The sequence below is a fragment of the Mesocricetus auratus genome, unplaced genomic scaffold, assembly GCF_017639785.1.
Source record: "Mesocricetus auratus isolate SY011 unplaced genomic scaffold, BCM_Maur_2.0 Super-Scaffold_100026, whole genome shotgun sequence".
Taxonomy (NCBI): Eukaryota; Metazoa; Chordata; class Mammalia; order Rodentia; family Cricetidae; genus Mesocricetus; species Mesocricetus auratus.
Genome location: NW_024429207.1, coordinates 19,331,821 through 19,341,380, shown reverse-complemented (window position 1 = coordinate 19,341,380; position 9,560 = coordinate 19,331,821). Strand labels below are relative to the sequence as shown.

Below are 9,560 nucleotides of genomic sequence, written 5' to 3'. Positions count from 1 at the left end.
GATCATGTGAACTGGAATCAGTGAAACCAAAGATGTCCTACGAGATGAATCTGCAAGTTTTAAAAGTCCAGTCATGGTTTCCCAGAAAAAGAGACTATGAGTCGCCAGTCTGAGAAACGAGAGATGTGTTGTTACCAGAAATCATACACACAGTGAAAAAGACAGAGTACCAAAACCAACTCATGTCAAATGTAAGAATAAAAAAAGAAGAAATCAACCAAATACTTCTAAAGTTCATATGAAAATTCAAAAACACCACAATAAGCAAAATAACATTTGAAAGAAAGAACGAAGTCAAACAGTCACTTAGTCCAGTTTTCATTTAAAAGTACGGAACAATGCTACAGTCAAACTCTCTGGTCCATGTATACCCAACCTGGGTAGCTGCAGCTTACTATATCTGAACATTTGATCCTCAGCTGGTGCTGTTGTTTGGGGATGTGTAGCACCTTTGGGATGTGGCAACTAGCCCAGGAAAAGTAGGTGACTCGGGCAGGCCCTGAAGGTTATGGTTTGGTGTGGCTTTGGTTCTGGTGTGGTGTTTCTGCTCCCTGATCAGCTGTGAGGTGAAGATGTGTGTCTCCATGCTCCCACTGCCATCTTCCCTGCCTTGGTGGACTGAAACTCCTCTGAATTCATGAGCCAACATAAACCTAAGTTCCCTAAGATCCTTCCCAAAGGTATTTTGTTGCAGTGACTAATACAATTGGAAAAGCAATTTCTATTCTTAAAAAGGACCCATGTTTCATGCAATGATATGTGTATTTTACAGTTCGTGAACTCTCTTAAACAAAGGGCTCTCTATTTTCACTTTGCAGTGCACTTAAACAATTACATGGCTGGGACTGACTGCAGGAAGTGCTGATACTGCAAAGACAAGAAACAGGTCACTTGTCTGGGCCAACCCCCTAAACACTTCTGATCTTGGAAGCTCACCTGGATGAGGCCCAGCTGGCACCTGCATAAAGGGAGACAGGCCACTAGATGAGTACAGAATGCAGGAGTGAATCTACATGTGGAGAATAAACTGGGCTCAGACAGATGATTTGGGGTATGTGTAAAAGCAGTGAGAAAAGCCGAAATTTTTAAAAACAAAACTGTCAGAAAAATCACACATTAACAAGAAAAATAAATTAATTTCTGCATATCTTATGCCATATATAAAATTAACACAAAAAACCATAAGCCCAAAGCAAAACCTAAAATGTGAAAACTTCTAGAAGCAAATTCAGAGATAACCTTTGTGATCTTGTATCATAGGTTTCCAGGCAACAACACACAGACATGAAACATGAAAGAAAAGGTTGGACCTGTCAATGGGAGAAACTTCACAGGGCCTCATGGATTCTAGGGGAGCAGGAGATATTTTCTTACATGATGAATTCATCAGGTTCTACTGTCCAACTTCATACATTGAAAACTTAGTGGATCAAAAAGCAAAACAAGACATAAATATGAGAGATGGATCTGTAGGGGTTGTCAGGGTATGAGAGGATTAAAAGATGGTGGAGAGTGAGAATAAGCAAAATACATTATATAGGTATATTACCACAGAACAGATTTCATTCATTAAAACAGGTGAATACAAAATTCAAGTAAGGTTTGGTCTACTAGCTGAAAAGGAACTGGAAGTTTTTTCATTTGAGGTGGGTGGTGATAGAAATGTTATGTCAAAACTCAGCAAATTTTATATTTCCCATTTGTTAGTCTTATTTTGTATAAATTATACTTCAATAAGATTGATTTTTATTTACTTATTAGAATGCTTTTTCCTAAGAGAGATGCTATTGGCTCACATGGAAACGTAAATAGAGAGCATCTACAGAAATGGGTCAGCAGTTAAGGGCACACAACATTCTTGCAGAGAATTTAAGTTTAGATTCCAGCAGCTAGGTTAGGCAGATCACAACTGCCTGTAACTCTAGTGCCAATGAACTTGACGCCATCTTCTGGCCTCTGAGGTTACTGCACTCACATGCACAGACCTGTATACACACACACACACACACACACACACACACACACACACACACACACTCATAAATAAAAATAGAAAAATCTTTTTAAAAAAAAGATGAAGAACCACAGAAACGCAAATATCCTTCTCACTATATACCTAAAAGTGTCTTGGGACTCTTAATGGCTTTGGAAGAACAACTTGTCACTCAGGCACAAAGCAATACACCAGTTAAAGGAATTTAATGTTGTGGTATCAGCTGACTTTCTCATTGCTTTCTAAATTGTCACACAAGCACAGAGTAAAAGCATTCTTCACTATCTACCATCTAATAGTGTCTGATTGTAAGAGAGTAGCTGGCACCTCTCTGAAAAGCTTCCTAGTGTCCCTAAAATCTTGACACAACCGCTTTCCTCCCCTGTGGATATTCTTCAGATCTAAACATGGCCTGCTACAGTGTGTGGATTAAAATCTGAACACCCAGGCCCATAAGAGAAAATTTGCCAACAATCTTTACGTAACTGGGATTTATAGCTCTGTTATGAACATGTTACTTAATGTTATCTTACAGCACCTCCTGGTGTTTAGAGTCTGAAGAGTAAAATCTTAGATTCTCAAGACTTACTGTTCCCTTAAAGCCAGAGAAATTAGAGTAACATTTTATAATTTAAAAAAACAGAACAAATTAATGCACAACTTGTTTGAAAATAAACAAGCAAGGGTTCTAGATTTTAATTGTCCCTTTGCTTTTCCAGAGAAAACAACACCTATTTACCACGGGTCATCCACTTTAGAAAACAATTTACCAGCTGGTTTCCAGCTGGAATTACATCAGAATTTTTTAAGCAATTTGTCTTTAGTTATCCACCAAAATAACTGATCACTGCTTAGGAACTAGAAGGGGCATTCTTGTCCCAATTTTAGCCCCAAAGAGAGATAATGACTTGTCTTACCAAAGTTGTGGTAGGGGGGTTGGTAGCAACTTCCCAGGTATGTGGTCTTATCTTCAGCTGGTAAAGAAAACCAAAGCAGAGCCCACCCCCAAGTCTCAGAATGTGCTGGGTAACACTCTTTGGTCCATAGAAAGGTTGGGATAACTGGTTAAGACAATCAAAGTCCAGATACATGTTGACTCTCCTAAAGCCATGGACATGCTCTGCTGGGCCCCTGATCTCACTCAGAGACATACTCAGCATGGACAAATGTATCCTCACCAGAAAACAGGTTATAGTCTTAGTGAAGGTGGAAACGGGGCATCAAGGAAAAGAGACCAATGTAGCCATGTTGATCTAATGCTGAGGAATTAAAGGCAGTGATTTTCCCTCCCCCTCTATGTCTGTTAAGGTCATCAACCTACAAAAGGAAAGAGGGGTGAGGAACCACACTTGGTACGTGTTTTATTTTTCTATATCTGTGTCTCTGAAATCATTTGGAGGTATGGGAGATTGGGGAGGCGAAAAGTAAAGTGTCTTAAGATTATCTGTGAATTTCATTTATCCATACTGGCCCTCACCACAATCCCATAGGCAATTCGAAGTCAACTGGAGTTCATGTCTCCCACATGGATAGTGGACAGACAGATCAAAGGGAAAGAGGGGAAATATTTGTCATGGAGCTTCATAAAGAACATAACAGCACAGCTGATTTCTTACTAATGTCATCCATCTGTAACTAATAGGTAGTATGTCTTGGTACAAGCCCAAAGATAAGCTGGAAACTTGAAACTTCAGAAATCAGTTAGTCTAAAATGATCCTTCTAAGTTCTTCACTTTTCAGTTTCTTCTGCTTGTGTATTATTAAAACATATTTTTGCTCTATAAGAGTAGATCAGCAGGTGCCTTTTAATTATTCAAACTCCCCTGGAAACAAAATTACTTAATGTAATTACATCTGAGATTTAAACATCACTAATAAAAGCCATTTACAGTTCTTAAGGAATGTGACAGATGCATTTGCCATTCTGTTAAGAGAAACAATGAATTTGTCATTTGGGCTTTTTACAAATCTTGTTTTGTCATAAGAATCACAGAGCAACAACCAAAAGGAAATGATAATGTTTATCTCAGAAATACAATGTACTGATGTGGCTATGTAAATTCTATCCAGGAAAATCCATTTAGTTTACCCTTTCAAGCAACTGAGTATATAATGAAGATTTCCAATGTTATCTCTGGTCCTATAAGTATGGAAAGAACTTGTTCACATGGCAACAAAAGGGGCATCTCATAATTGATAGAAAGCAGATGTAGATGCCAAACATAAATAGACAGGCAGGACATGAAAGGCCATACAACTGCTACTTTGTAAGGAAGAATAGTCAGCGGTCAACAATGCTGCATGTTTTAAAGCAATTGCATCTTCTCATAGGAATCTGGTTTTCTAATTATCCTCCAACTTTGAATAAAATGAGCTGTGTTTGAGGTGGAAATTTTAAGTGCAGATGTTCTGATATGAAAACCTCCACAACTTCATTCTTGAGCCAACCAATAAAGAACCCGTCAACCTTTTACAACTTCTGAAAAAGCCTCGAGCTAGCATTTATGCCCACCTCAACATATAAAGGTTACACTTGGCTAGGATTTGACTCTTGGGAAATTATTCTTCAAGAAGCAAGTTAGGAAGGTAAAACCATAAACTGGTAACACAAAATAAAGAGAAAGAGTTGGGGGGCGGGCTGGTTCTTCTGGTATAATGAAGGAGCACCTGCAAATTCTTCAGTTATGATCGGTGCTTTTCTATTTACTCTATTCATCTTCTACATCATGTATCTTGATCCCATTCATGCCCCCAGCCCTTTGTATCTGCTCTTTGCCCTTGCAGCAAATCCTGCTTTTTATGTCAGAGCTCCTGACAAACGACAACAAAATGGCACTTAAAGAAGGTAAAGTAAGACAGAATATAGAACCCCTTTGCTTCAGCATCACTGAGAGATAAACATAAAAATAACCTGTGCTCCAATGGCATGCAATAAAATAATCTGCAGTTAGGGCGAAGTCTCTAGATTTCAATGTGAATTGAACCATTTCTTTGTGTTGTTTTTAGATACGGTCTCTCTATGTAGTTCTGGGTGTTCTGGAACTCTCTAGGTAGACCAGACTGGCCTCAAACTCACAAAGTTCTGCCTGCCCAACTCTTTTTGAAATTAGCCCCCTTTCTTTTTATTGAGAATTATTTGCAACTAAACCATTGAATTGATTTGCTATTCTGTTTATGTAAGATTAAAACAGTGGTGACTGTAGCTCCATCCCTCGCAATCCCCCGCTCCACCCCTAACGGAAAAAAAAAACAAATCATAGTACTTTGTGTTTTAATCAGACTCTCTACATAAATACATTCCTTCATTCAGCTGTACTTATGCTGGCTTTAGTGGTATCTTTAAGATACTGCACACAACTCTCACCAAATTTCACTAACGCTACTTTGTAAAGGACTTGATACTGAGTTGGGGGATGACAGAATCTGTAAAGTGATGGATACATTATCATGAAGACCTGAGTTCAGATCCCCAGTACTCGCTCACAAAGCCAGGTGTGGCACTGCAAAGTTCAGGACCAGCACCTCTTTGTTTCCTTTAAACCATGGATTCCTCTGCCCAGTACAGTGGTTCTCAGGCTTCCTAACGCTGCGACTCTAATACAGTTACTTTCATTGCTACTTCATAACTGTAATTTTGCTACTATTATGAATCATAATGTAAATATCTGTGTCTTCTGATGGTCTTAGGCCACTCCTGTGAAAGTGGGATCATGACCCAAGGTTAAAAGCCACTGCTGTAAAAGGAGGCAACACATATAAGCCCATCTACCGATGAGGATGTGACCTTCCGGCTACCTTTGCAATTGCACTAATGTCTTCTGTTGTGTTTTATACTTTGAGTTTTAAGTCAGAATCCAACTCCAATACAGAAAGGAGAGTTACCATCAGAGATGGCCTCCCACAGGTGGGAGCCATCGTAGTTTGTTGGTAATCACAGGGGGCATGATCCCAAGAGCATGTGGAACCAGAGTTGTGATAATTAACCATTTCCTCCATAATCTTTGCTTTATGCTGCTACAATTGTCATGCTTACATATAAACCTCCATGGCATCTGCGAAGCCAGAAACACAGGGGGGAGAAACTGACATCATCAGTATTGTATAACATCTGCAGACCTTCTTCTCTGTGCTTTTGCCTCATGAGATAGCATTCTAGCTTTGCATCCAAGTGCCGCAATCCACTCTCTGGATTTCCTATGCTCTGCCATTCTCTAGGCAGCCTCCATTAATCTAGATTCTCAAGGGGCCCCAGGCTATTACATCCTTTAAATTGAAGACTTGCTCTTGTATGTACTTCACAGGGAACCCGCACCAAATTGCTCTCTTATCCATAGATTGGTGAAAGATGTTGATTTAAAACAGGTGTGTATATAAATTGCTTGCTTTGTTAAAAAAAAAACACTTGAACTATCAGCTTGCTTCTAAAGATATCTTGTCTTTCCCTAAACAGCCTGCTTAAGAATCATAGTCTCTTTCTTTACTAGCAGAAATGAGCTTGGACGACACCACTGGGGAAGTACAGCCATGGAGATAAGCAGGTAAATATGCATAATAGACTCTCAGATGAAATGTTCCCTTTTAAAAGTACTTGAGGCAAACTGGTTAAAAAAAAGTTCTGTAATATTTTCAACTTTTTATAAGCCTGTGTATTCTAAATATTAAATGCTAATGTAATGTGATTTTGGATCTTCAGAACCCACATAAAGATGGGCAGGTGTGGTCACCACCTGTAATCCTAGCACTTAGGGGCAGTGTAATAGGCCCCCCTAGACTTCAGTAGCCCACCCCACCCCACCCCACCCCACCCCAGACCTTAGCAAAACTGACACCAAGATGGAAATACCTTTCAGGTTTTGGAATCCAGTGTAGTCACCAGCTGGCTAATAAAGACCTCTAGTGGCCTGAACATGTGTCTGAGTAATCTTGTCCAGTGGGTATCTCATAATCTTTTTAAGTTCCCCGAGAAATCCCCCAAAGAACAGACCTTGAGATACCAGAGCTCTCAGAGCCCCTTGGTGGGGAGAAGAGTGCAAAGAACTCCTAGGGGGAGAAAGCTGAGATGTTCCAGGGCCCCAGGATCCCCTTTGATCAATTGCTGTCTAATCTCTCAAGGAAACTGGACACCTCCACCACTACAAAATCAAAAATCTTCTGGTCTATCACCTCTGGAGGTAAGTCTGGTTAAGGTACTGATGTCTAGGATACAAAGGAGAGGCCAGGTAGATTTCTATTAAAAAAATATGTCTACAGGCAACTGGAGATGGAGTACATCCCAAGACTGCAGGTCCACCAGTGAAGAGAAGGTGCTCTAATCTATTTAGTACTCTGCCTGCCTAGCTGATACCCCCAAGGTGCTAGAAGCCAGGTAAATACCATCATGCTCAGTGGGGTTGCAAAACTGAGTCCTTCTGGGGATACACTGATCCCTTCAAAGTCCTAAAACTGTTTACCCAGGAAGGAGATTCACTCCATTGCATCCCATACTTGTTACACCATAGGAGTTCACTTACAATGGAAAAAAGGGCAGGGCCCACCTAAATCTAGATCTGGGCTTCCTGGTATGCAGCAAAATGTCCCCATTATCATTTCCCTGCTGGTAGGAGCAAGCATTGTGGGCCCTACTGCAGTTGGAACTTCAACCCTGGTCATGGGGGATTAAAACTTTAAGGTACTTTGGTGCTCAAGTAGACATAGACCTGGGCCATTTAGAAAAGTCTGCTACCCATCTAGAAGCCCAGTTAGACTCATTAGTCAAGGTAGTTCTTCAGAATGACACCAGGAGAAACTGATTGCTTCTATGCTAGCCAGTCAGGGATAATTAGGAAAAGTTTAGCCATGGCCAGAAATAACCTTCATAAAAGAGAAAGAAGACATCAGTCTTGTTCTCTTGGTCCACTTGTTAACTACTCTACTTGTGGCCTTGGCTAGGCCTTTAATCCTTTTATTCCTAGGTCTCATTGTAGGACCCTGATTGCTCACCTCCCTACTTAGCTATGTAAAACAGAGAATAAATTCTGTTAAACTACTAATGCTAAGAAGACAATATAATCTCCTCCCCTAGAGGAGTCCACAGTTGGACTCAGGCCCTTAAGATCAGTGGGAAATACAACAGGCCCCCAGACCTTAACACAGCTAATGCCATGATGAAGGTACTACAAGCTTTGTAACCTTGCACATAGACAAAAAAATGTCAAAATGAGAATAAAGTAACATCACAGTCTATAGTTCATGAAAATTCCCTAAGTACACTAACCTTGCTCTTTGCCTTCTGTAGTACCATTTGTGGCTAACTGTTCTTGCTGACTGAGGTGTGTGCCTTTGTGGCTAAAAGTTCACCCTGAGAAAGAACTGGGATTGTACTCATGTCCCAAACACCCAGTATTGTCTCTGACCAGCTAATAAAGACTTTCTATTGGTTTGACACCATGTCCAAGTTGTCTTCTCTGGTGGATACCCCACAACAGCAGAGATGGGATCCCTGAGACAATCAGGCTAGATAAAACTCAATAAAGTGGAGCATGATTGAGAAAAAGCTTGAAGTCGGCTTCATGCCTTTAGAAGAGGTTGAGAGATGAGTCATATGCACCAACATCAATGTCTATCTGCAAACATGTAGACACACACATACCACAGCACCAACATCAATGTCTATCTGCAAACATGTAAACACACACATACCGTTCATACAAAAAAACTAACTAAGGAATTAGTCAGTAGGTAGAGAAAATGTTATTTTGCAGAAATTTTAGTTACCCCCCTCATCTCTGAAACTATAAATAAAAACCATGTCTTGCTATGAAAATATAGCTCCAAACAAGCCGACAAGCTATCTCTCTTGTCCTATTTCCTCTCCTAAACCTCCCCAAAGAGAAATCCTGGACATGACATTCTTTAGGAGGATCTCATTTTAACTGAAAATATAAAGAAGGGATTAATTTTTCTCTTATGGAATGAGAGCTGAAGGAAGACTGATAAACTACAGAGAAGATTCCCTCCAGGCCAGGATGGAATCTAACAAGCTTGGGCAATCCTTCTACCTCATCTGGTTCCCTTCGTTTTAAGCTAGGACAACTGCATCTATGCCTGGTGCTGCATGTTTATAGTTTCCACTACTCTGGAAGTGAAGCAGGGGGATCTAGTGAGCTGAGGCACTTGAGAGGAGCCGGTCAACAGGTCAACACACCTGTCTCCCAAGGGGAAGAGAGGTGTGGGAATGATAATGAGGGTGAGGATGAGGAGGAAGATAAAAGAAAGAGGGTGCTGATGATCAGAAAAAGCAGGCAAACTCTAAAAGTTCATATCTCTCTGTGCTTAACTTCAGAAGATGGCAACTTATGCAAATACTTGCAATTTCCCAAATTGATAGAAGGATCCCTCAAGAAAATTAGTAAGTGTGGTGGATGGTGCCACTGCATTATCTCTCAATCCGCATTCTAATGAAACATAAAAATACATAATGATGAATTCTAAGGGCAAATTGAAGAAGATATTTGATCCTTCTAAAGAAGACTTAATCCTAAAGATAGCAGAAACAAAGCGCTACATGATGGTAGTAACTTCTGATCTG

At 40.2% G+C, this 9,560-nt stretch overlaps 1 long non-coding RNA gene across 1 annotated transcript; it reads left to right on the top strand.

The window, feature by feature from the left end:
- Positions 1-2,133: 2,133 nt before the first annotated feature.
- Positions 2,134-8,531, top strand: LOC121134174. The gene is made up of 3 exons (XR_005871217.1): positions 2,134-6,355; positions 6,478-6,531; positions 7,106-8,531. It is a non-coding gene; the product is annotated as an uncharacterized LOC121134174 (long non-coding RNA).
- The last annotated feature ends 1,029 nt before the right edge of the window (positions 8,532-9,560 follow it).